This window comes from Aethalodelphis obliquidens, unplaced genomic scaffold, assembly GCF_003676395.1.
Source record: "Aethalodelphis obliquidens isolate GAN/ISIS:26980383/991018 unplaced genomic scaffold, ASM367639v1 scaffold42, whole genome shotgun sequence".
In the NCBI taxonomy this organism is placed as follows: domain Eukaryota; kingdom Metazoa; phylum Chordata; class Mammalia; order Artiodactyla; family Delphinidae; genus Aethalodelphis; species Aethalodelphis obliquidens.
The window spans coordinates 11,231,867-11,257,026 of NW_020837986.1; the positions used below are offsets into that span (position 1 = coordinate 11,231,867).

Below are 25,160 nucleotides of genomic sequence, written 5' to 3' on the forward strand. Positions count from 1 at the left end.
GGGACACGGGTTCGTGCCCCAGTCCGGGAAGATCCCACATGCCGCGAAGCGGCTGGGCCCGTGAGCCATGGCTGCGGAGCCTGTGCGTCTAGAGCCTGTGCTCCACAACGGGAGAGGCCACAACAGTGAGAGGCCAGCGTACTGCAAAAAAAAAAAAAAAAAATTTGTGGCTGCCAGAGGTTAACTGAGGGTGGATATGACTACAAAAATACAGAACACGGGAGGTTTTTGGTGTGATGAAGTTGTTCTGTATCCTGATTGCGGTATTAGTTACTAGAATCAATAAATGTGTTAAAATTCACACAACTATACACCCAAAAAAAGCCAATCTTACTGTATGATGAATTTTTAAAACATTAAAAATTTTAAAGGCTACATATTCTGGGTACTGGGTTGAATACTGTCTCCCCCCAAAATTTATGTCCACCTGGAACCCCGAATTTGACTTTACTTGGTCTTATAGGATCTTTGCAAATGTAATCAAGTTAAGATGAAATTATACTGGATCAGGGTAAAGATGGAAACACAGACTGGAGAGATGTATACACAAGACAAGGAATGCCAGCAACCATCAGAAGCATTGAACAGATTCTCCCTCTGAGAGGTTCCAACTCCAGTGATGCCTTATTTTGGCCTTTTAGACTCCTAAAACTTGAAAAAATAAAGTTGTGTTGTTTTAAACTGCCCAGTTTGTGGTAATTTGTTACAGCAGTCCTAGGAAACTAACATACTCTATGATTCTATTTACGTGACATTCTGGAAAAGGCAAAACTATTGGGACAGAAAACACATCAGCGCTTCCTAAGGAATGACTACAAAGGAGCACAAGTAAAGATTCCAAGTGTTTATCAAAATTCAAAGACGTGTATACCTAAAAAGAATGAATTTTATTACGTGTAGGTTACATCTCAACAAACCTGTCTATAAAAAGCATATTCCCAATGTGAATGACAAAAAGTGCTCTTAAAATAGTTTCTACAACAAAAAGGAAAAAAAATTAACATTAGATCTCCTACGTATCTTGCGGAGATCTCTCCAGGACACATTCTTCCTTTCTAGTATCTCTCTTCTACCTCTACATCTCACAGCTAGATTAACGTATCTTTTTTTTTAATATAAATTCATTTATTTATTTAGCTGCGTTGGGTCTTCGTTGCTGCGCGTGGGCTTTCTCTAGTTGTGGCAAACGAGGGCTACTCTTTGTTGCGGTGTGCAGGCTTCTCATTGCAGTGGTTTCTCTTGTTGCGGAGCATGGGCTCTAGGCGTGCGGGCTTCAGTAGTTGTGGCTCGAAGGCTCTAGAGTGCAGGCTCAGTAGCTATGGCGCAAGAGCTTAGTTACTCCGCGGCATGTGGGATCTTCCCAGACCAGGGCTTGAACCCGTGGTTCCTTGCACTGGCAGGCGGATTTTTAACCACTGCACCACCAGGGAAGTCCCTTCACAATCAAATACAGTGATGCAGAGCCTATATCTTCACCTAGTAAACCACTGACTTGAACCAATGAAGATATCAGTTTGAATCTAAAATCTAGTACAATATTAAAATAATCTATTACTTATTAGTCTGTCAGTTACAAAGAAACTTAAAACAGGGCCAGTTCTTAACACTTTTATATCATTTATTTTGAGTAATGTTTACTATCACACTAGAAAAATGTGACAGAATGTCTACATTGCCAGCAATAAAAACTAACCTTGGGACTTCCCTGGTGGTCCAGTAGTAAAGAATCCACCTTAGGGACTTCCCTGGTGGTGCAGTGGTTAAGAATCCGCCTGCCAGTGCAGGGGACATGGGTTCAAGCCCTGCTCCGGGAAGATCCCACATGCCACGGAGCAACTAAGCCCATGTACCACAACTACTGAGCCTGCACTCTAGAGCCTGTGAGCCACAACTACTGAGCCCGAGTGCCACAACTACTGAAGCTCGCGCACCTAGAGCCCATGCTCTGCAACAAGCCACCCAATGAGAAACCCGTGAACTGCAACGAAGAGCAGCCCCCACTCACCGCAACTAGAGAAAAAGCCTGCGTGCAGCAACAAAGACGCAAGGCAGCCAAAAATAAAAATAAATAAATAAATAAAAATTATTTAAAAATCTGAAAAGAAAAGAATCCGTCTTAAAATGCAGGGGACGTGGGTTTGATCCCTGGTCAGGGATCTAAGATCCCACATGCCGTGGGGCAACTAAGTCCGCGTGCCACAACGACTGAGCTCGAACACCTCAACTAGAACTCATGTGCCACAAACTATACAGCCCACACGATATGGAACCCGCGCACCACAACTACAGAGTCTACGTGCCCTGGAGCCTGCACACCACAACTAGAGAAAAGAAAACCCACACACCACAACTAGAGAGAAGCCCACCTGCCACAATGAAAGATCCCACATGCCTCAGCAAAGATCCTGTGTGCCACAATTAAGACCCGACACAGACAAAAATAAATAAACAAATAAATTTTTTTTAAAAAAACCCTCTAACCTTAACATCTTCCTGAAAGGCAGTGGGGAAAAAAATGTGGAAAAAGACATTTCACAAGATTATTTTGTAACATTTTGCCCCATAAGCAACAAATAGACAAACTACATTTCTAGCCTTATTTTAAAATATCCTATTTATAGATAAATTATTAAATAACCAGGATATTATGAAATTTGCCTGGTTTATTTTCAGGAATAATATATCCAACATAATCAGTTATTTTATAGGCCACGTCTACTGTGACCTAGAAAACCCTTCAATAATTTCATATAGGGCTTCCCTGGTGGTGCAGTGGTTGAGAGTCTGCCCGCCAATGCAGGGGACATGGGTTCATGCCCCGGTCCGGGAAGATCCCACATGCCGCAGGGCGGCTGGGCCCGTGAGCCATGGCCGCTGAGCCTGCACGTCTGGAGCCTGTGCTCCACAATGGGAAAGGCCACAACAGTGAGAGGCCCGAGTACCGCAAAAAAAAAATAATAATAAATAATAATTTCATATAGGCCTATAATTTCTTAAAAGAAGCCACCAGGGACTTCCCTGGTGGCACAGTGGTTAAGAATCCGCCTGCCAATGCAGGGGAAACGGTTTAATCCCTGGTCCCGGAAGATTCCACATGCCGGAGCAACTAAGCCCGTGCGCTACAACTACTGAGGCCTGCAGAGCCCACGAGCCACTACTGAGCCCACGTGCTGCAACTACTGAAGCCTGTGCACAAGCTCACGCTCGCCACAACTAGAGAAAGCCCGCACGCAGCAATGAAGACCCAATGCAACCAAATAGAAAAAAGAAGCCACCAAAAAGACATTTCAGAAAACACACAAAACCAGTAAGGAGAAAACTTGCTTGTTGAAGCAGAAAGTACAGAGTTCAAAGAGCTGAAGTACACAGTGGTATTCAGAGAACTAAAACCAAATGAAGTCAAACTCTCAGCCTTACTAAAATACAGAAGCATACATGGTAACTGTAAATACTGAGTAGTCTCCCATGGGTAGGGCCACTCAGTCAAGTTCCCAAACCCCTACTCAAAAGGGTTATGTACCAAAGGACCCGTTTTGAAAAATCTGTCTTCATTCACCAGCCACTACCATGAAGAATGGACTCCAGGGACTTCCCTGGTGGTCCAGTAGTTAAGACTGTGCTCCCAACGTAGGGGGCCAGGGTTCGATCCCTGGTCAGGGAACTAGATCCCACTGTTGCAAAGAAGATCCCGCACGCAGCAACGAGGATCCCGAGTGCCACAACTAAGACCCGGAGGAGCCAAATAAATAAATACATATTTATTAAGAATGGACCCCAGGCTCAATCCAGTTGGAAGTGGAAACATGGGAGTTGGTAATGGTTCCTGTGTATGCAACCAGTAGCCACACTACCCAGCTGGGTTGAAAACTAATTCCTGTTCACTGGGGCCACAGCAGCAGAGACTAAGGAGCAATGTTTAGATCCCATTCTCCACTACTGATAACAAAGAAGCTAACCTTGGTGTTCGTGTTGACTAAGTATTGTCAGAGGGGATGAGAGTTCTTTGCGTTAGGGCAGAAAGTAAATACTCATTTCCATAACTTAATTTCTCAAGAAAAGGAGAGAAAATGAACTCCAACCCACTCATGATGGGGAAAAGCTCCTTTCCTATTTACTGGAGAAAGCTACCTTAATAGGGAAGTAGGATGTGGACCACCCCATATCCCCCACAACAGTGACACCTGAACATCACGTAATGATCTCTGATCACTGACAGTTCTTTCCCATTTTCCAGCCAAATGGGAATCCAGCGTTGATTTTAAAGCATATACATAAAAAGACAATTATCTTATTCAAAGAGAAATAAAGGAAGGTACAACTTTCAAGGTTCAATAGTATAAGAGTTTAAGAAAACTGGCACCAGAATCGGAACCTTTAGCATTCATTTGCAGGTCTGAACTTTGTACCCAGTATTGCAGAAGACAATTTCCTCCCAGTTCTCCCAAACAGCTTTCTGACAAACATTATAATATTAACTACTATTACAAGCTGTGTCCTGGCTTTGACTACTTACTGCTAGAGTTTAAAGGATTTGACATACCACAATAAATATAACTACTGTTGTACTACTATTAACTATTGCTCTCTTTTGCAACGAATGCTTGTGTGAAATTATACAACCTAATTAAATATAAAGTTGAATTTCCTGGCTTCCAAGAAACTCTTATTTCTATCTCTTAAAACACATGAATTCTCCTCAAAATAAGACCCTGGATAGCCACTATCCCCATCCTTCCAGCAAACCTTTCTCAGATCATTTTTACACATTATTTAAGATCAAGTAAACTAGATGTCAATACTAATGAATTAATGAGTAATGTCTATGTATACTTTATAAACAAATTCATGCATTTATATTAAAAGAACTAAAAAAGCATTGTTATAAACATTGTATTAAAACCCCAGAAAAAGGGCTTCCCTGGTGGCGCAGTGGTTGAGAGTCCGCCTGCCGATGCAGGGGACACGGGTTCGTGCCCCGGTCCGGGAAGATCCCACATGTCACGGAGTGGCTGGGCCCGTGAGCCATGGCCGCTGAGCCTGTGGGTCCGGAGCCTGTGCTCCGCAACGGGAGGGGCCACAACAGTGAGAGGCCCGCATACCGCAAAAAACAAACAAACAAACAAAAAAAAAAACCAGAAAAAAAATTAGAGAGAGAATCATTTACTTCCAAGAGCCCTAAATACTGGGGAGAGAGAACAGAAACACATTACCACTTATCCATTAGGAAACAAATAGGATTATGAAAGCAGAGCCAATTCTACACTCCAATTTGGGTCAGCAGATTTTCACCTTAGTATTCGATTCCAAGACTACCTCCTCTACTTTGAGTCCCAAAGGAACTGATTAAAAATATCATTTCAGGGCTTCCCTGGTGGCGCAGTGGTTAAGAATCCGCCTGTCAATGCAGGGGACACGGGTTGGAGCCCTGGTCCAGGAAGATCCCACATGCACGGAGCAACTAAGCCCATGTGCCACAACTACAGAGCCTGCGCTCCAGAGCCTGCGAGCCACAACTACTGAGACCACATGCTGCAACCACAGAAGCCCGCGTGCCTAGAGCCCGTGCTCCGCAACAAGAGAAGCCACCGCCATGGGAAGCCTGCGCACCGCAATGAAGAGTAGCCCCTGCTCACCACACCTAGAGAAAGCCTGCGCACAGCAACGAAGACTCAACACAGCCAAAATAAATAAACAAATAAATAAATTTATTTTAGAAAAATATATATCATTTCAAAGAAGGCAAAATACCACACACATATTTGTTCTCACAGATAAACATATGGAAATCCAGGAAAGTTAAATGGATTGCCCAATTAAGCAAAGATTTCTTAGCTGTGACACCAAAAGTACCATCCATAAAAGAAAAAACAGAGAAATTAAGCCTCATTAAAATTAGGAACTTCTACTCTTCAAAAGACACTATTAAGAAAATGAAAAGACAAGCCAAAGGCTGGGAGAATATATTTGTTAAATGTAATGCATATCTGATAAAGGACTTACATCCAGAATTCACAATGAACTCTTACAGCTTGATAATAAGATAAACAACCCAATCAAAATGGATTGTCCAAGGTCAGAACAGAAGATGGAGCCAAAAACGGAGATCTCTAGCCTTGATCAACGTTAATTTCATGATTTAAAGCCACAGTTCCATAAATCAGCCAAAAAAGAGAAAAACAGGGAAACAAATGAAAAAAAATACTTATGTCATTGTTGTACTTGAACTTATTCAGTTTGGTTCTTTTCAAAATTATTAAAATATATATTGAGTTTAGGACCACTCCTAAACCCCTCTTCAACAAAAACAAAAAGAACCCTACCAAAGAGCACAGTCTCAAAATAAGAAATTCCAAATCATCACACAAAATCAAGTAATCACTGAAATAATTAAAACAGACTTTTTCCCTTCAGAATTACAAAAAATTAAACCTTTGTCTGGATACCTCAGCCTGATTCATATTTCCTTAGGCAAACAGGAAGAGCAAGTCCTCTAAGAGCCAAATTTCTTTTAATAAGATCCCATATTTTCCTTCTCCAAAATAAAATTTGGGGGGCTTCCCTGGTGGGGCAGTGGTTGAGAATCCACCCGCCAGTGCAGGGGACACGGGTTCGAGCCCTGGTCCAGGAAGATCCCACATGGCGCGGAGCAACTAAGCCCGTGCGCCACAACTACTGAGCCTGCACTCTAGAGCCCGCGAGCCACAACTACTGAAGCCCACATGCCTAGAGCCCGTGCTCCGCAACGAGAACCCACTGCAATGAGAAGCCCACGCACCGCAACGAAGAGTAGCCCCTGCTCGCCACAACTAGAGAAAAAGCCCGCCTGCAGCAACGAAGACCCAACGCAGCCATAAATAAAAAAATAAATAAATTTTTAAAATAAATAAATAGAAATAAAATAAAACTTGGATGACACAGAGACTTCTTTCCCTATCCTTTATAAATGTTTATCCCACCAAGTAAATGGTTAAAAGAGAACAGAGAATTCCAAAACTAGAGAAAAATGTAATGAAGGTCATGCCCCAACCAACCTTCAGCTTTCCAGAAAGCACTACTTTTAACATTTTATCAAACATTCATTTACTGAGGGACTATATATTAGAGAATGGTTCTAGCTGCTTTGTCAACACAGGAAAAGAGGACGACTAGCACAAGACCCAGAAGAGGTAGGCTGCAGCCTACAAGATAATTAAGACACCAAAAAACCAAACAACCCAATTAAAAAATGGGCAAAGGAATTGAACAGACATTTCTCCAAAAAAGATATACAAATAGCACATGAAAAGACACTCAATATCACTAAGCACTGGAGAAATGCAAATAAAAACCACAATGAGATACCACTTCTCCCATCAGGATGACTATTCTTTGAAGAAAAGAAAACAAATGAAATGTTGGCATGGGTGTAGAAAACTGGAACTCTTGCAAACTGCTGGTGGGAATGTAAAATGGTATAGCTGCTGCAGAAAAAATGGTGGTGGATCCTAAAAAAATTAACATGGAATTAGTAACAACAAGGTCCTACTGTATAGCACAGTGAACTACATTCAATATCCTGGGATAAACCATAATGGAAAACAATATAAAAAAGAATGTGTAGGGCTTCCCTGGTGGCACAGTGGTTGAGAGTCCACCTGTCGATGCAGGGGACGCGGGTTTGTGCCCCGGTCCGGGAGGATCCCACATGCCGCGGAGCGGCTGGGCCCGTGAGCTATGGCCGCTGAGCCTGCGTGTCCGGAGCCTGTGCTCCGCAGCGGAAGAGGCTACAACAGTGAGAGGCCCGCGTACCGCAAAAAAAAAAAAAGAATGTATATATGCGCATAATTGAGTCACTCTGCTTATACAGCAGAAATTAACAACATTGTAAAACAATTATACTTCAATAAAAAAATAAATTTAAAAACAACAACCAAAAAAACCTGGAACTCCTACTTGATCCACTGATTCCACGTCTGGGAATATACCTAAAAGAACCGAAAGGAGAGACTCAAACAGATATTTATACAGCCACATTTACAGCATCATTATTCACAATAGCCAAAAGGTAACCCAAATGTCCATCAATAGATGAACTGATAAACAAAATGTGATATACACATAAAATGGAATATTATTCAGCTTTTTTTTTTTTTTTTTTTTTGGGTTCGCGGGCCTCTCACTGTTGTGGCCTCTCCCGTTGCGGAGCACAGGCTCTGGACATGCAGGCTCAGCGGCCATGGCTCACGGGCCTAGCCGCTCCGTGGCATGTGGGATCTTCCCGGACCGGTGCACGAACCCGTGTCCCCTGCATCGGCAGGCGGACTCTCAACCACTGCACCACCAGGGAAGCCCTCAGCTTTTTAAAAAGAATGAAATTCTGGAACATGCTACAACATGAACTTTGAAGACACTGTGGTAAGTTAAATAAGCCAGCCACAAAGGACAAACATGGTATGATTCTACTTACATGAGGTACCTAGAATAGTCAAATTCTACAGAGACAAAAATTAGCATAGTGGTAACCAGGGACTAGAGGAGGGGAATGGCGTTATTGCTTAGTAATAGGTACAGAGTTTCAGTTTGGAATGATGAAATTCTGGAGATGCATGGTAACAGGTGTACAGCAATGTGAATAGATTTAATGTCACTGAACTGAACGCTTAAGAATGGTTAAAACTGTAAATTTTGTTATGCATATTTTACCACAATAGCAAACAAAAAATAATCAGGACAGATAAGTTCATCATTTTCTTTGCCCCTTACAAATGAAAACATCAATTTACATAGTAAAATCAAACAGGGCAGACTGAACATATGTGCTACATCTCCATACTCTCCTAAAACCCCAACAAGATGAAATAAAGACAAAGGGAGAATAGATGACTGCAGATCAATGTCAGCAATATTCTGGACAAGGAAAAGCAGCAGTACCTAGGTTCTGCACATTTCAATACATACATAATACAGTTTTTAATTAAGACCTATAGTAAGTCTTTCTTTCCAAAAATTCAAGGGAAAAAAAAGATAATCTAGGATTTCCCTTTGACTACTAGCTTTCCACAGAAACAAATGCAGCTAATCCCTCTTCCACGTTCTTTTCCTTCCACAGAAGACCTATAATTAAATGAGCCACCTAAAAATCCCTTTTAATTTTCAGAACAAATGAACTCCAAAATCTAGGTTAGACCATGCTTCAAAAGTTCAAGGAACAAAAAACAAATCCCTTTTCCATTAAATGAGACTTAAATTTAGCTCAATTTGACGCTGTTGCTGCATATCTATGATGGCGGCAACTTTGTCTACTTTTCATAGGCCCAGTTCAGTATTCTTATTCATCAATGAGGGAAATGTTACTATCTCAAATATTCTGAATGCTCAGGCTATATCTAACACACTATTCAAATTACTTTCTAAAAAGACTACTTACAGGGCTTCCCTGGTGGCGCAGCGGTTGAGAGTCCACCTGCCGATGCAGGGGACACGGGTTTGTGCCCCGGTCAGGGAGGATCCCACATGCCGCGGAGCGGCTGGGCCCGTGAGCCATGGCCGCTGAGCCTGCGCGTCCGGAGCCTGTGCTCCGCAACGGGAGAGGCCGCAACAGTGAGAGGCCCGTGCACCGCAAAAAAAAAAAAAAAAAAAAAAAGACTACTTACAATAACTACATTTTGCATTTTAGTCAAGAATAAGGAATTAACCTTCCTGTGTATGTCAAGAAAATTTTCATGAGAAAGTATAAACAGAACAAAAGGCCTGGTGAAAATTAAATCCTAAAAATCACTTTCTCTGATTATACAAAATAAACACATTCCACCTTTCTACATTTATCAGTTTTTTTAAACATTCTAAATCATAAATTAATCACTTTGTCAAGTTTCTGCAACAAAATTCTACATTTTTTACATGAAAAAATCTTTTGTTAGTGTTTCCAAACCTTGTTAAATACAAAAATTCCATGTTTAAACTGAAGTCTAAAAAAAAACACGAAAAAAAAACCCAAAACTGAAGTCTACATAAACTCCTCAGAGATTAACTGAGCTGACCAAAAATGTGAAACTAGAAATGTAATAAGCAGTTGAACTACTTTACTTCTTCCTTTTCTATTCTTATGAAGCTGGGAAATCATAAGACTATGTACGTGATCCATCATTAAAGAGGGTGCTGGGGCTGAGTAATGAAGATCCACAACATGAAAAAAGAGGGATAGGACTTCCCCGGTGGCGCAGTCGTTAAGAATCCGCCTGCCAATGCAGGAGACACGGGTTCGAGCCCTGGTCCAGGAAGATCCCACATGGCACGGAGCAACTAAGCCCATGTGCCACAACTACTGAGCCTGTGCTCTAGAGCCCGTGAGCCACAACTACTGAAGCCCACAGGGTTAGAGTCTGTGCTCCACAAGAGAAGCCACCACAATGAGAAGCCCGTGCACTGCAACAAAGAGTGGTCCCCACTCACCGCAACTAGAGAAAGCCTGCGCGCAGCAACGAAGACTCAACTCAGCCAAAAAAAAAAGAGGGATAGCCTCTTTAGTATTATCCTCACATATCCCAGTTTTTTTTACAGAAGAATGAATATGGGAAAAGCTTTCAAAATTTGCCCTCTTTACTGCAGGGTCCTACTGTCACAGAGTGACCCAAATACAAGCTTCTGTCTTTCACTTTCCATTCTCACTACCACCTCCCTAGCCTGCTCTCCCTACCTCCAGACACTACCAACCCTAGTTAAATACTGTAGACCTCAATATTACCGAATAAATCTTCATAAAATACCATTTCATCCTGTCAGTCAACAAGACTTAAGGTTATCCCAAAATAAGGTTATCCCAAAATAAAAAGGCTGGTGAAGGGGAGCAGAATTTTTCACCCCAAAATATACTACTTTGGCATAAGGATTATTTTGAGCTAAAAACAATCAAAACTCAGCAGATTCAGTAAAAGCTCTTTACCTCCCCCTCAACTGCCTAAATTTACACTGGAAAGGAGGCCTGTATCAAGAAGAGAACTATTGCCAGAGATATCTTTTTACCTAAGAAACTTACCCGCACATCAAGGCAACCTTATTTTCCAAACATCTCCTCTCCTCTTCCTTTTGTATCCCCAGACCCCTACCCCTTCCCTTAGGTCAGGATGTTCATATAAGCCTCTATTAGGTGGCTGCCCTTTGGGTCTCATACTTTTATGGGGCTCCCATACCATATTTAGGAAATTTGTTTTTCTCCTGTTAATCTGTCTTATATCAATGATTAGACCAGTCAAAGAACCTAGAAGGGAAGAAGAGAAATTTTTTCTGCCTCTACACTTGTCTCTTAATTTTTCCAAACTTTCTCTTCTTACGCGGACCACACAAACCCTCTTCAGATTAATCTAAATTCACTGTGCTTCCACCATCTCAAGTCCATTCCTGCCATTTTGCCCATTCTGAATCCCAGTTTTAAATAACTTCTCTCCTCCTCTTTGCCTTAATTATTCTATATACTCCTCATTCAGCCCTAGACTTCTCTAAGGTACCCCTTGAATTTTAAAAATCCCTATGTGGGTAAGGACTTTCTTCCCAGAGGGCAGGGAACATGGGTTATGCTGCAAAAAATTGAGCCCCAGATCAGAGGCTGCAGAATGGCAACCCACAAGACAAATCCTGCCCACAGTGGTGATTTGCTTGGCTCACAGAGTTTTTTATGAATTCATTAAGTTGCCAACATTTAAAAATAAAAATTTCTCTCAAAATCTGGAATTCTAGCTTCTGTTCAGAAAAAAGTTAAGATGTTCAGGCCACACTCTGTCTACACGCCACCCCCCCTCAGCCCCCTGCCAGATCAACAGTGAGCCAACATTGAATTATATATTTTTAAATGATGAATTTCACCTCAATTAAAAAAAATAAAGTGGGCCAAAGCTGCATAACAGCTGCCTCACTGGAGTGACATGAATTCCCTAAATCACTTAAGTCCCAATCTGATCTATCATTACTGTTTAAAATGTTCATCTAGCCCTTGTAGGCATTTGACTTTACAGTGCTCACCCTAGATAAATTTACTGAATGAATTAATAAATTAAGAAGATAATTTTAAGAAGGACAAGGTTGGTGATGATGATAATGTGATAATGACAACAGTAATACTGGCAATTAACATTTCCTGCTTATTTTGAGCCAACTATTGTTCAAGCAAAAATACATTATCTCATTTAGTCCACACAACAACCCTATGGATACATGTTACTATTATTCTCAATTTACTGATGAGGAAACTAAGGCACAAAGAAGTTAAGCAGGGCTTCCCTGGTTGCAAAGTGGTTAAGAATCTGCTTACCAATGTGGGGGACACAGGTTCAAGCCCTGGTCCGGGAAGATCCCACATGCCGCAGAGCAACTAGGCCCGAGCACCACAACTACTGAGCTGCACTCTAGAGCCCGCGAGCCACAACTACTGAGCCCGCAGGCCTAGAGCCCATGCTCCGCAACAAGAGAAGACACCGCAATGAGAAGCCCGCACACCGAAATGAAGAGTAGCCCCCGCTTGCCGCAACTATAGAGAAAGCCCATGCACAGCAGCAAAGACCCAACACAGCCAAAAACTTAATAAATAAAATAAATAAATTAAACAAACAAAACAGAAGTTAAGCAACTTGGCCAAGGTCATACTGCCAGGACACGGTAGAGCCAGAATTCAAAATCAGACAATCTAACTCCAGTACATACTGTTAACCCCTACAATATGATTCCCTACCATACTTTCCTCTGTGACCAACTGAACAGACTCTCTGGAACGAAGAATCAAAGACTAAATTTTAGGGGCTTCCCTGGTGGTGCAGTGGTTGGAGTCCACCTGCCGATGCAGGGGACACGGGTTCGTGTCCCGGTCCGGGAAGATCCCACATGCCACGGAGCGGCTGGGCCCATGAGCCATGGCCGCTGGGCCTGCGCGTCTGGAGCCTGTGCTCCGCAACAGGAGAGGCCACAACAGTGAGAGGCCCAGGTACCGCAAAAAAAAAAAAAAAAAAAAAATACAAAGTGATTCAGTACAAAAATCCTTCTCTCTCCTGGAGTAGAAGGTTATATATATTTGGGTAAACAGTCTGCAGATGTGAAAAAAACTGCAAGTTTCTTGAAGGCAGGGACTGCTTTTTCCATGAGTCCCTGCAATGCCTAGCACAAAGCAGCAGTTAGCATATATTCAATTATATTAAAGGAACCAAGATATCCAAGTATCTTAAATTGCAGTGCAACAAAATCCTTATTATAGCATTTATCATCTTGCTGTTTACAATAATTACCGGTGAACAAGTTTGTTTTCCTGACAAAAACAAAATCCTTGAGGCAGAGTACCCTCTGGGACCTAGCATAACAGGGGCTCAATAAATGCTTACTGAGTATTACAAACTTAACATTCCTATACTTAGATTTCCTGTAAGTCTCTCTACCAATGTTTAAAGTAGAACTTAAGGGAATTCCCTGGCAGTCCAGTGGTTAGAACTCCACACTTCCACTGCAGGAGGCATGGTTCAATCCCTGGTTGGGGAACTAAGATTTCGCAAGCCATGCAGCATAGCCAAAAAAATAATAATAATAAATAAATAAATAAAATAGAACTTAAATAAAATGGCTTCTCATTTATAAAGCACTGGATTTTATGAAGTCCTATTATAAGCTTTCCTGAGACCAGTCCTATATTGTATCAACAAAGCCCTGAAAAATTAGTGAGCTGGCATATGAAGCACAGAGAATAATCAATGAGCTAGGAGAGAGCATTGTGTTCATGCTTTCAATAGACAAGTAATGCAGTCCAGAGAGATTTAAGCGAATTGCTCAAGATCACAGAATTTAAGTAACAAGCAATACCAAGGCCAGAACCCATGTCTCCTGAATATTGGCCCAGTTTTCTTTCCACAAAGAACTACTCTGTGAGCTCAGGATGAAGTGGATACTTTTAGAAATATTTTAAAGGTATTTGGTATGGAGAATGATCTTTCCCAGCACATAACTTTTTGTGAGGTATTATATCACCATTAAAGATATGAAATTTGCCTTGTTCCATTAACTGCAGATAACACCATCTTTTTCCCTTGTTCTACATATTTTTCTCATTTTCATGTCTTTCCTTTCATTATCCTGAGAATTTTTTTTACTATCTCTTATTTATCTACTCTTCCTCTTACCACTTCCCTTCCCTAGTAACTCTCACAAAGCAGCCTATCTCCTTCTTTTCTCTCTATAATTATTAAAAAAAAAAAACAGATTAAGCACATATTTGATTATAGCAGTGACATGGGATACCATAATAAGCAAGTCACAGCCTTGGTCTCTTGGCATTTATAAGGCAATTTGTTAACAAAAATATACGCTAAACACAAAGGGTCACACAGTTGAATGAATAATAAACATTTTATTATTATGACGTTTACAGTGGAGACAAGAAGCCCAGTATGGATAAGACACATATGAAGAAAGGTGGTAATGACAACAGTTGCAAGGTTAGGGTTAGGCAAATGAAAGGGATCCTCTCTTCCTATTCAGCTTTCTCACCAACCAATTCACGTGCTCTACTTCATTCACCCCCTATTCTCTTACTGCTTGACTTTTCCTATGCTCTACTTTTATTCTTAACCAGTAGTCTTCCTTTTCTCTCTCCTGATCTTTTATTTTTTTTCCTCTCCTGATCTTTTAAAGTGCATCTGTCCTGTCCTGCTTTCCTTTTAAATATTATTGCCAACTCCTCCCACCTTGTAGATCTACATAATGCCTTAAGCTGTGAATTCATTTTTTTTCTAAAGATTTAATATGTATTATTTTATTGGGTTGGCCAAAAGTTTGTTTGGGTTTTTCCATAACATCTTACAGAAAAAGAACGAAAGAACTTTTTGGCCAACCCAATATTTGATCCTCACAACAATGCCAGGGAGGCAGGTAGGAATCAACACATCTATTTTACAGATATATAAACTAAGTCCTGTCAATATTAAGTAATTTGCCAACTATCAGTTTGTCAGTGGCAAAATCAAATCAAAACCCAGACCTTTTCTTTCCAAGTCCTCTATTCTTTTTCCACTGAACCATATTGTCTTCTTTTTAATTCCTACACTTTTTAACCATATACATGCACATGTCTGGACAAGTATACAGAGATAAATGTTTATAAAATAGCACAAGTGGGAAAAGTTTATGTATGTCTAGGGAAGCTAGAAAAACAGAAAAGTCAGTCCTCAGGACTCAAATTAACAGTACAATGTGGCTCACATTGTACAATATGGCTAATCCTTCTAAAGGCAGCTTTGGGTTTCAGGTCCAGGTAGAAATGTCTATTTCTTCAACCAACTGATTTAGCCAGCATGAACACTGGTGTCTCCCCATACCTCCTCACAGCTGTTAATATGACCAGGGCTCACCCTCAGCAACATTCTTGCCCCCCAATCTCTCTCACAGGCACGCCACCATACCTGAAGTTTTCACTGTTTGAAGTCACTTCTTTGGGTTAAGGCGCTGTCTCCAGAAGGCCACTGTTAAATGCATGTTACCTGAGAGAGGAAGGAGGATCCATTAACACATTATTCCTATGGTTAAACACATCAGATCAGCAATGACCTCAGGAATCTGACAGCACAATGTCCTTTAAAAAGTTTCATGGCACAGATAATTTTTGATGGAGCAGGCAGGATAAGAAGGTGAGTCGGGGAGAAAATGACTCACATTCTGTAAGGGGTGACCCCCACCTGCATACGGCTACATGGCAAAACGAGGATGGCCATATAAACACATACTCTATTGGGGTCACAGTAAGGACTATCCTTGCAACTTGGAAGCTCCTAGGGATAAGAAAAGAAAAGTACTCCAAGGATCAGAGTATAGCCAGTTCTGAAAAGAAGTAAAGAGCTGAGTTGGCAGTAGTTCTCCAAGGACAGTACACTGCTAGACTGAAAGAGGACAGAGGCAAGGAACAGCTTCTGGTTAACTACTTCTAGTCGTGAGGCTAGTTTCCAACCCAACATTTTTAGCTGAGGGGTTGACCTCTCAACCAGAGAATGCTGCAATTCAGTTCTGCAACCCGCCCCCTTGCTAATTTATATTGACTCAAAGCCAGTATCATTTAGAGCCACAAAAATCAACATGCCTTTACTGAGTGCTTATTATGAGCCCAGAATTTGACCAGGTGCTATAATATAGGAGGGGGGGGGGGGAAACCTTTATACACTTTTGCCTTAATTCATATAAAGGAAACCAATCCCCAAAACCCAAAACAGAAGAGTGAGGAACAAGAAAGGAAGCCGGGGGGGAGGGGGGAACACTATTTCCTATGAGTACTAACACAAATTTCTTTTTTTTTTAATAAATTTATTTATTTATTTTTGGTTGCGTTGGATCTTTGTTGCTGTGCAGGGCCTTCCTCTAGTTGCGGTGAGTAGGGGGCTACTCTTCATTGCAGTGTGCGGGCTTCTCATTAAGGTGGCTTCTCTTGTTGCGGAGCACAGGCTCTATGTGCGTGGGTTTCAGTAGTTGTGGCATGCGGGCTCAGCAGTTGTGGCTCACAGGCTCTACAGCGCAGGCTCAGTAGTTGTGGTACACGGGCTTAGTTGCTCCACAGCATGTGGGATCTTCCCGGACCAGGGCTCGAACCCGTGTCCCCTGCACTGGCAGGTGGATTCTTAACCACTACGCCACCAGGGAAGTCCCAACACAAATTTCTTAAGCCAGAATGAATACAACAAAACTCACTTCTAGGCCAAAGTTCCTTGTTAAACTCTTAACTAAACAGCGAAGAGGCTCAGGCTAGAAATACTTTTTTTCTTTTGGTCTAATACCAAAAGCTCTTTACTAGCACACATTCATCTTGATACACTGGAGAAGAGGCTACAAGTTACAAAACTTGGTTCTATTTCTAGCTCTGATTCTTAACTAGTTTTTTTTTTCTTCTTTAAATTTATTTATTTTTGGCTGCGTTGGGTCTTCGTTGCTGCATGCGGGCTTTCTCTAGTTGCAGCGAGCGGGGGCTACTCTTCGTTGTGGTGCACAGCCTTCTCTTTATGGTGGCTTCTCTTGTGGCAGAGCATGAGCTCTAGGCGTGTGGGCTTCAGTAGCTGTGACACGGGCTCAGTAGTTGTGGCTTGTGGGCTCTAGAGTGCAGGCTCAGTAGTTGTGGCACACGGACTTAGTTGCTCCTCGGCATGTGGGATCTTCCCGGACCAGGGCTTGGAGGCTGCATTGGCAGGCGGATTCTTAACCACTGTGCCACCAGGAAGTCCCAGTTTTTTTTTTAAACAAACAGAAAACTAACAGGTTGGACTAGTCTAAGAATAGCATATACCTGGCACATATACTACCCATTAGATAACTAGTGTCTACAGGAGGAATCACTAATCAATCATAACTCACTTTCCCAGAGAATGCATAAGATCAAAATCCTTCTCAACACAGGGCTCTGGTAGCTACTTCAAATGAAAGTTGGCCCATAAAACAAAATATATCTGCCACTGCAGACTGTAGATAATCTCTACAATCTCTTCCAACTCTAAAATTCTACAACCAAGTTTCTGAGGGTGGGAGAAAAACACTTCCAACAAGCTTAAATCAATAGTACTGATAGTCATAAATTTCAGTCTAATCTCCAAATTCTACAAATTGCACCTGATCAAGGATGCTAAAGAACAATACATTCTGATACCATTAACATACATAACCTATCAATATTATTCTGATTTGTTAATGGGTTCTTTTGACAGAAAAGGAACCTTTTACCCAGACGAGTCCTAAAGAAATCCTCATACAAAAACAGGGCAACAATACTGCACTAGTAAAGAACTAAATCCAATCCCTTGATCATCCCCACAGCCTCTCTACAAGGTCAAGCCTTTCACTTCTCACTTAGACCTCTGCAACAGCCACTCTTCCATCTTTTTTCACTCTTGTCACCAAAGCAATCTTTCTAAAGCAAACATCTACTCATATCACTTCCCTGTTCAAAAATGTGTATCTATTGCTAACAACATAAAACAAGTTTTTTTGCATTATACTTAGAACTTTTCATATAGTAGCCTTTTACCTTTCTGGCCTCACATCCACAATGCTCTCCTTCCCCATCCCACTCCCTGCTCTCTTTTTCTTCCACAATCCTCTCCCATTTACGCACAGTATTAAGGTGTTTCCTCTGTCTGCCCTCCTTCCCTTTCCCCATCACAATCCCCATCCTACTCATCACCTAACACCCAACTTAGGTCCAGAAGCAGATCCTTCCTCCTCAGGTCAACCGGGACACAACTGGTTACCTCCTCTACTGTCTCAAAGCTTTTTGGTTTATCCAAAGTATTGTTTGTCTCAATGGTTCCTAAGACCATCAGAATTGCCTGAGGCAAGTTTTAACCCAAAGGTATTAAATCAATCTCAGGGAATGAGGCCCTGAAATTTCTACTTTTCAAAAGCTCCCCTAATTATTCTAATGGTCAAATTTGGGGGCTAGTGGTTTGTCTCTTCCAATAGGTGTAAAGATAGTTCTTTAACTAATGTAGAAATGATTTATTCTAGAATACACTGAAGAAGTATTCTGCACTTGTTTATTTCATATCATATCCTTGCTGACTTGACTCATATGCTGAAGATGAAGGAATTCCTTTTGGACTCACACTCCAAAAAATTTACATTCACTGTTCAAAAAAGGTGAATTTCCACCTTCATTTCTAAATCTTAAAAATGAAGTAGTCGTACCTTGAGTAAACCTATGAATACACAGTGAAGCCTCTCAACAGAGCTGCCATGAGAACTTTACTTCGGCTGAGAAACAAATCCTTAGCCCATTTTCAGGGTGGAAATACACTGCCTTTAGTACTTCCTTAAGACCTAATTATGTTAGGAATACATGCGAGACCCCAACTAAGTACAATGATAGGTGTCTGGCTCAAGTGCCTCGTTAATTTTCAAAGAAAAATCCCACTCGTCCTTCCCCACCCCTCACTCCCAAAAAAGTATAATGAAGCTGTGGAATAATGGCAGAAAATCTAACAAGATTAAGATATGAATATAACCAAGACAACAAGCTGAGTTGTTGCTGCGAACCGTGGATTTCGGGTAGTTTGCAAATTCACCTGGTTACATCGCTAACTTGGGGCCCAACGTCTACCTGGGGCAAAAAAACCGTGTGTTTATCTCTCTTTGAGTCGCGGCCCGGAGCTAAGTCTGAAAACTTGAGTTCCCCACTTAGTCACCCCTAAGTCATGTCTTCATCACGGCTACTTTTTTTCTTCTCTCCACTAAAGAAAAGGGCACTCTCAGGAGGAAGGACACTGACAGCTCCACGTCTGCAAAACTCCGCGCCGACAGCGGGCGCGGAGGAGGACGCCGGGGCCGGGACCACCATGCTGGGGGACAATGGAGGGAGGAGGGGAGTGGAAGAGAGAAGAGAGGCAGCCGCTGTACTGGGCCCCTCTCGCGAGTGGGGGCTCCAAAAAGTCTCGGGAAGGGCAGCGGGTGGCAGGTGGGCCCGGCCACCGCCCCTCGCAGGGCCACGTCGCCCGCGCCTGCCGCTGCCGCCCGGCCCCGCGCGTAGGCCGGGCCGCGGCAGAGTGGCCCCCGGGCGGGGCTGAGGGGCTCGGGGCCAGACCCTGCGGGCGCCCACTGCGGCCCAGTCCTCTCATAAGTTGGCGCCCGTAAGGCTAGGGGCTCCGGACGCCTGAGCCCAAGAGTGGCCGCTGGGTGCGTCCAGCCGACCCACCCCGACCCCCGCCGGGCCCCTGCCACTACCGCGAGCTCCCCGCGCCCCCCACGGGCACCGGCTCTGAGGGAAGAGGAAGCAGCCGCGGCTCTGGGGTCCCGACTGACGCGCCGCACTCCTCCATCCCTCGTTCTCCTCGGACACGCTTATCCAGGACCCTCCCTCTCCCCAGAACTGCCTCCAGTCCGCCCACGGGTTTTTACCGGGACTCGGGGCGGCGGCGACTCTTGCGTCCCTCGACTAAGATGGCAGCCGGTCCCGAGCCCGGACCACAGCTACTAGAGCGAGTTGGCGGCCAACACGCAGGCGCCTCCAGCTCGAGAGCGATCCGGCCTACAAGCCCCAGAAGGTCTTGCGCACTAGCCCGCTGCCGGCAGGAAGAGCAGCTCGCAGAGGCTGATGAGCGCAGCTAAATCGGGGTTTGCGCTCAGTCAGGTGGGAGGGACGCTTGGATTGCTTCCAGTACCTCTAGGCTTTTTTTGAAAACCCTCCTAATCACACACCAGAACCTCTAAAAGCTGTAGCTGCGGATCCAAAACTCTAGCGTGCATCAGAATCACCTGAAGGGCTTGTTAAAACTTAAGACTACTGGGCCCCACCCCCAGGGTTTCTAATTCATCAGATCTGGGATAGGACCTAATAATTTACATTTCGGACAAGCTCTCTGGTGTACTACTGGTAGGAGATCACACTTTGAGAACCACTGAACTGTAGCTTAGTCCTTAGGAAAGTACACTCAGGAGTTGCATTGATTGGATTCAACTCCACCTTTTAACAGGGTGCACTTAGGGATGATGAAAACAGCTTAAACGTAAGTGGTGCCAACATGGCAGGTGTTCTAAGAGCTGATCAATAAGATTCTTTTTTGGTTTTTAACACATTTATTTATTTAGGCTGCGTGGGGTCTTAGTTGTGGTATGCAGGGTCTTAGTTGCTGCATGTGGACTTCGTGTGGACTTCTTAGTTGTGGCATGCAGGCGGGATCTAGTTCGCTGACCAGGAATGGTACCCGGGCCCCATGCATTGGGAGCATGGAGTCTTACCCACTGGACCACCAGGGAAGTCCCCTGATCAATAAGATTCTTTAATCCTCAAAACAAATCTATGAGGGAAGTACCTTCATTTTCCTCACTTTACAGATGCACAAACCAAGTCACAAGTTGGATAAGAACCCAGGCAGTCTGGTTTCAGAGTCCAACCTCTTAACTTCCGTCATGGGTTGTGAGAACAGGCTGTGCAAGTGGACTCAGAGGCACAACTAAGTGCTTAGTAATTAGTGACCTTTGCTATTATTGTTTAGCGTGTTCCTCTTAATGAAAATAGTATTTTACCATCTGTAAAGTCACTTACACTTTTCAAATACTTTCAAATCCTCCATGTCATTGTTTCCTGCAATGTACCTTAGGAGAGCTTGTTAAACATACAGATTCCTATAACCCCACCCCATTCACATTGTCTAGCGCAATGGTTCTCAAACTCTAGTGCCCATCAGAATCAACCGCAGGACTTAAACCATAGTTTGCTGGGCCTCACCCCCAGGATTTCCAATTTGGTAACTCTGAGGTCAAGCCTCAGATTTTGCATTTTTAACCACAGACCACACTTGGAGAATCACTGTGGTAGGCAGTGTTTCTCACCTTTTTTTGAAATTATCATCTCTGTAAGGAACATTTTTACATTTTTTTTCTCTTTTTGGCCGCCCCATGCAGCATGCGGGATCTTAGTTCCCGGTCCAGGCCCGTGCCCCCTGCAGTGGAAGCACGGAGGTTTAACCACTGGACCACGAGGGAAGTCCTAGACATTTTTTCCTAAATTCTCTCATGAAATTTTAATATCACAAACATGCTGTTTATCAATTTATGTGCCATATATCTATGCTTTTACAAAAAAACTGGGGGGCAGAGGGAATTCCCTGGCAGTCCAGTGGTTAGGCTCCACGCTTTCACTGTGGAGGGCGCAGGTACAGTCCCTGGTTGGGGAACTAAGATTCTGCAAGCTGCACAGCGCCACATGACAAAAACAAAAGAATAAATTTAGAAAAAAAAATTTTTTTTAAAAATTACCTCTGCACCCCCAACCAATTTTTGTCCTATTAAGAATGGGGGAGGGCTTCCCTGGTGGCGCAGTGGTTGGGAGTCCGCCTGCCCATGCAGGGGACGCGGGTTCGTGCCCCGGTCCGGGAGGATCCCACGTGCCGCTGGGCCTGCGCACCCGGGAGCCTGTGCTCCGCGGCGGGAGGGGCTGTGGCGGTGAGAGGCCCGCGTACCGCAAAAAAAAAAAAAAAAAAGAATGGGGAAATGTGGATTTTTTAACTAGTGCCCCAGGTGATTCTTATCACTAGGCAAGATTGGGGAACACAGTGTGCCTTTAAGGTATGAGGTATTTTTTATGCCCATTATACAGAGAGGGAAATGAGTCTCAAGGAAATTAGATGAATGGTCCAGATCACTCAGCCAGGAACCAAGGATCCAACCGAAGTCCGCTCCAGATTCTGTCTTCATATACAATTTTTAAATTATCTAATGTTAGGCAAAACTAATGTATGGTGTTTGAAGTCAGGATAGTGATTACCTTTGAGGGAAGGTAATACCAGGAAGGAGACAAAAAAAGGGGTTCTTGGGGCTGGTAAAAATGTTCTGTGTCTTGACCTGGGTGCTGGTACACAGGCATGTTCACTTTGTGAGAATTCATCAAGCTGCATATTTATGATATGTGTATTTTTCTGTATATTATATGTCAAGAAAAGTATATACAAAACAAATATATGTTTTAAATGTATACTCATTTTATTCCAAAAATGCATCTCTTTCAACTACATGCCAGCTTCTCAAACTTTAGAGTGCATCAGAATCAGCTGGAGGGCTTATTAAAACCCAGATTGCCAAGTAACACACCCAGAATTTCTTAAGTCAGGAAGTTCTGGAATCAGGCCCAAGAATTTGCATTTCTAACAATTCCCAGGTGATGTTGATGCCTAGGGATCACATTTTGAGAACCACTATGCTGGGTGGACTATGATATCCTAACCTTCTTGCTCATACCAAGGGTAGATTAGCTGTGATCTGGGAGGTAGAACCTAGCAGAATTAATGTCAGGCTTCTTCAGAGGCACGTAGATCAAGGAGGAGCTAGTTCTGACTATCAACATGTTACTTCAGGGGTTTTAGGGAAATCCCCTGAACCTCAGTGGCCAAATCTCTAAATAGGAATAATAGATACTACCTCCTAGGATGTTGTGAAGATTCTAGGACATCCAGGGTAAGTAGTTAGTTGGTAGTTCTCCAAGGAGAAGCTGGGTTGGTAAGGGCAGAGAATTCCAGCCTGGGCATTTCCTCATCTCCCATGCTGTGTGGCTCTGGCTCCCAAGTTCCCTGATCCAAAAGCCAGTCTAGTCTTGGCCTGGTCAGAATGTAGGACTGGTGGCTAATAGAGCCTTGAGCCACCTATACCCTCTTCTGCCTTGGACAGCCAGGTCAAACTGGGACAGGACCCAGACCTGCTACAGCAGGGGCAGGAAGCCTGGGAGAGGCCCCCACCAGCAAGGGAAGGAGTTTCCCAGGCCTTTGGAGAGAGAAGGAAGCAGGGATGAAGAGCTGGAAGGAGTGGGGAGAGAAACCCCAGCAGCCCACATGCCACCTGTCACTTACTGGCTTTCCCTGCAGAACACTTAGTCACACTGCTAGTCATGCTGCTGTCCCCCATTTCCCTGGAGCCATTCTGCATTCAATGCCAGAGGAAGGGAAACACTTGAAAAGTGGCAGAACTGTGTGTTGATGGAGAGAAGACACTGCATGGGGCTTGTGGGAGCCTCAGATCTGGATCCGAAGAAACCACTGAAGACCTGAGGTCGTGGCTCATCATTTTCCCTCTTTAAGACTGTTTTGTTGGGATTTCCCTGGTTGTCCAGTGGGTAAGACTCCACACTCCCAATGCAGGGGGCCTGGGTTTGATCCCTGGTCGGGGAACTAGACATGTGGACTCTCAGCTGCGGCATGCAACTAAGAGTCCACATGCCACAACTAAAAGATCCTGCATGCCGCAACTAAGACCCGGCGCAGCCTAAATAAATAAATAAAATTTTTTTTAAAAAAAAAGTGACTTCCCAGGTGGCACAGTGATTAAGAATCCACCTGCCAAGGCAGGGGACACAGGTTTGAGCCCTGGTCTGGGAAGATCCCACATGCCACGGAACAGCTAAGCCCATGTGCCACAACTACTGAACGTGCACTCTAGAGCCCGTGAGCCACAACTACTGAGCCCACATGGCCCAACTACTGAAGCCCGAGCGCCTAGAGCTCGTGCTCTGCAACAAGAGAAGCCACCGCAATGAGAAGCCCGCGCACTGCAAGGAAGCCCCCACTTGCCGCAACTAGAGAAAGCTCACGTGCAGCAGTGAAGACCCAATGCAGGCAAAAATTAAATAAATAAATAAATTTATTTTTTAAAAAAGACTGTTTTGTCATCTGCAAAATGAGGTACACAAGTTCTGTCCCTAGGCACCTCAGTCCCTCCCTCCCAGGTAGTGTTGCCAGATTTAGAAAATAAAAATGTAGGAAGGGGCTTCCCGGGTGGCGCAGTGGTTGAGAATCTGCCTGCCAATACAGGGGACACGGGTTCGAGCCCTGGTCTGGGAGAATCCCGCATGCCGCGGAGCAACTGGGCCCGTGAGCCACAACTGCTGAGCCTGCGCGTCTGGAGCCTGTGCTCCGCAGCAAGAGAGGCTGCGATAGTGAGAGGCCCGCGCACCGCGATGAAGAGTGGCCCCTGCTCGCCGCAACCAGAGAAAGCTCTCGCACAGAAACGAAGACCCACCACAGTCAAAAATAAATAAATAAATTAATTAATTATAAAAACCCAAAACAACACCAAAAAACCAAAATGGTTCTTTAAAAAACAATAAGTAGGATGCTCAGTTAAATCTGAATTGCAATAAAAAATTAATAATTTTTTAGTATAAATATGTGACAAATGCTGCATGTAACATTCTTACACTAATTTTTTTTTATTGTTTATCTAAAATTCAGATTGAATTGGGTATCATGTATTTTATTTGGTAACCCTACTTCCAGGGCTTTATACACTTTCTCCATTGGGGTAGTGAAATTAAATGCCTCCAAGGACCAGTAATAAATAGCCATAAAAAGTGCTCAGCACCTCCTCCTCCAGTTTTTGGGAGGATTTAGATTCAGAGGAGCATTTGCAGGACTGAAGAACTCCCTGAGATAATATAAAGCATGCCAGAGCTTCTCCTAGTCTTGTTCATTATCCTCAGTACCTCTTTTCTTGCTCTCAAACATGAAGTTGTCCCTCTCCTAGGAAAGCCCCATTGGCCCATAGCTACAGATTGCAGACCAGAATCACTTCTTGCCCACAGTTCTCACTGGAAATGTCTATCCTAAACTGAATTATACCTGTCTTTAAAAAAAAAAAAAAAAAAGTCATGCCTGCAAATTCCTCAAGCAAAAATGGAATCAAGAGACAAGCATCTAGGTCAC

The 25,160-nt window shown here is 43.4% G+C and overlaps 1 protein-coding gene across 3 annotated transcripts in view; it reads right to left on the minus strand.

Moving 5' to 3' along the window:
• The window catches only part of ITCH (itchy E3 ubiquitin protein ligase), a 121,842-nt gene extending 101,860 nt beyond the window's left edge, over nt 1-19,982 (minus strand). For 2 of the 3 annotated variants that reach the window (XM_027078537.1, XM_027078535.1), the window contains exons 1-2: nt 19,870-19,982; nt 15,408-15,485 (exon numbers count right to left, since the gene is read on the minus strand). The gene's annotated coding sequence lies outside the window, so the exon portion shown is untranslated. Of the gene's footprint in view, nt 1-7,932; nt 7,965-15,407; nt 15,486-19,869 lie in introns of all 3 variants that reach the window. The other variant, XM_027078536.1, reaches the window with a different exon arrangement.
• Between the last annotated feature and the right edge of the window lie 5,178 nt (nt 19,983-25,160).